This window comes from Neltuma alba, unplaced genomic scaffold (genome assembly GCF_004799145.2).
Source record: "Neltuma alba isolate B1F8T4 unplaced genomic scaffold, ASM479914v2 tig00011544_pilon, whole genome shotgun sequence".
Taxonomy (NCBI): Eukaryota; Viridiplantae; Streptophyta; class Magnoliopsida; order Fabales; family Fabaceae; genus Neltuma; species Neltuma alba.
The window spans coordinates 1-2,315 of record NW_021636206.1 but is presented as its reverse complement, the minus strand read 5'-3'; the positions used below and the strand labels follow the sequence as shown (position 1 = coordinate 2,315).

Here is a 2,315-nt window from a genome sequence, read left to right as displayed (position 1 = left end):
CTTTTTTAGTAGTAATTTACGGAATACAAGATAGGAACAGTTTATAAATAGCTTTTTAGTGGTAATTTAGACGTAAGATAACATGTTTATAAGGAATTTCTCAAGACCTCTCAAACAGGCCCGTTATCTACTTCTTTTACTAGTCTGGTTTTAAGCTGAACTTGGTTCATGTTTCTGAGGCTTCAGTGCCCATTAATGTACTTTTTTAAGGTCTTACATTATTGTCTTGACTCTTAATCATAGTCATTTGGATGTTTGTCCTTGTTGGTTTTGAAATGACAGTAATTAATGAAAACTCATTTGATGTGTCATGACAGTTGTTTATGTTAATTTGAGAGCAAAATATCAAGTTGAGTGAAAAGATGATGTTCGTACTGTTTATATACTGTTGCACACGGCCTAAGTGCTTTATGACTTGGTGATCCTCGTCAGTCGTCACGTGAAAAACATAATTATGCTAACAAGACAATATTTTCTTTCTAGTACAAACATGATATGTTATTTTATTTTATACACTCACACAGTCGTAAGATAAGTAAAGCAAGAAGATATCCTTACTGTAATTTCAAAAGGATAAAGCAACTTCTTACTAACTACTCACATCTCTAGTGCTAGAACCTATGAAACATTTAGGCATTATGTAGCATAATCAAACATGAAATGTTATGAAGGAATTATCTGTTAGTGAGAGGTAAATATTTTATGACGATGCTCATTTTTCACATTGTCTGGTAGTGAAGTTAAAAGCTTCATGTCAGGTATTCACTTTGGTGGGTCCCAACGTGGGCTCAGGCTGCTAAAGCCAGATCTTTCTAGATCTTGAATCAGGACCTCAGGGAATCCTAAGAGTTATGAATCATAACAATAAGACTTTTTTCTTTGTTAAAAATCAGATTTATTATCGTAATATGTACTTATAATAATTGTAAATAACACGCTAATTGTATTTTTAACCTTCCAGTATTTCTCCTCTGTTTTCACCATTTCTGAAGTTGTAGATCTGGCGGTAGACCTTGCCTTCTCGGTAACACATGGGACAGAGATAAATAGGATTAGTATTGATAATGATTATCTTTAGTCATGATTACTTTCATAATGACTCATACCAAAGAAAAAACAACTAATTTCCCGTTCAATTAAATTATATTAGGAAAAAGGTTCTGATTATGCTCTGGGTAGCGAAACTTTAGCATGCTCAACAAGAGCTGACCAACATGTTAAATCAGGAAAAAGTAATTGTGCTTGATACTGTGTTTACACTGTATTGAGCTATTCCTTTTTTGAAGATCTCATTTTTATCACAGTTGCTACTTGCTGGCTTGATTCACTCACTGAATCTTCTTTTCTATACCTTGCTTGATGTTGAGTTCTTGTTTCTGATTTAAATTTTCTTCCTAAAACTAGTCATTTTTTGGAAAGATGATTAATATTCCTGAAATGAACATTGAACTTTGAACTTTTGATGCATTTTATATGTTATTTTCGCTTCCTTGTCTACTAAATCCGCCGTGACAACTTTATACCCTGCGGAAAGCAGACACACTCAAAACTTTAATAGATGAAGAACAAAATGAAATTCCAATCCTTCATCAGGGGCCTCGATCTAAGTGTTAAAGCATGTTGCTTTTTCCTTTTCTGGGGCACGTTCATTATGGAGATCACCATCATCTTCTAACTTTATTGTTCTCTTGTCACTCTTTTCAAACACAGGCACACAAACCCATTTCACAAATACTACACCACTTTGCATACTTGGGTAATTTTCTGCTGATGGAGTCGGTCCAGCCATTGGCTGTGACGCCAAGCAAGAAGAAACTAGCTCGAACTATTGCCAAGGTTCTTCATCTTCGAACCCTGACTGGAATTGCTCCGGCTGATGGACTGAAGAGTGTTAAAGCAGATAGAGATCTTAAAGATGAAGGAGGTATTGATAAGGTTTTGAACTGGTCTCAGTCTTTTGATGAGGAAGATGAAGAATTTCATGAAAGAGCAGCGATGGAAGCTCTGCTTGCAAAACTGTTTGCTAGCATTTCATCTGTTAAAGCTGCATATGCTCAACTTCAGTATGCTCAGTCGCCATATGAGCCTGAAGGTGTTCAAGCTGCGGATCAATTGCTAGTCTCTGAGTTAAAGAACTTGTCTGAGATAAGCAGTGTTACTTGAAAAAGCAATTTGATCCTTCACCAGAGGCAGCAATGCTGGAGGCTGAATTGAAGGAGCTTCATAGTGTTATAAAGACTTATGACATTATGGGAAAGAAGTCAGAGTCTCAGGTTCGGCTCAAGGAATCTGAGATTGTGTTTCTTAAGGAGAAG

At 35.9% G+C, this 2,315-nt stretch overlaps 1 pseudogene; it reads left to right on the top strand.

The window, feature by feature from the left end:
- Window positions 1-1,722: 1,722 nt before the first annotated feature.
- On the top strand, window positions 1,723-2,312 carry LOC114714854 (uncharacterized; annotated as a pseudogene).
- The last annotated feature ends 3 nt before the right edge of the window (window positions 2,313-2,315 follow it).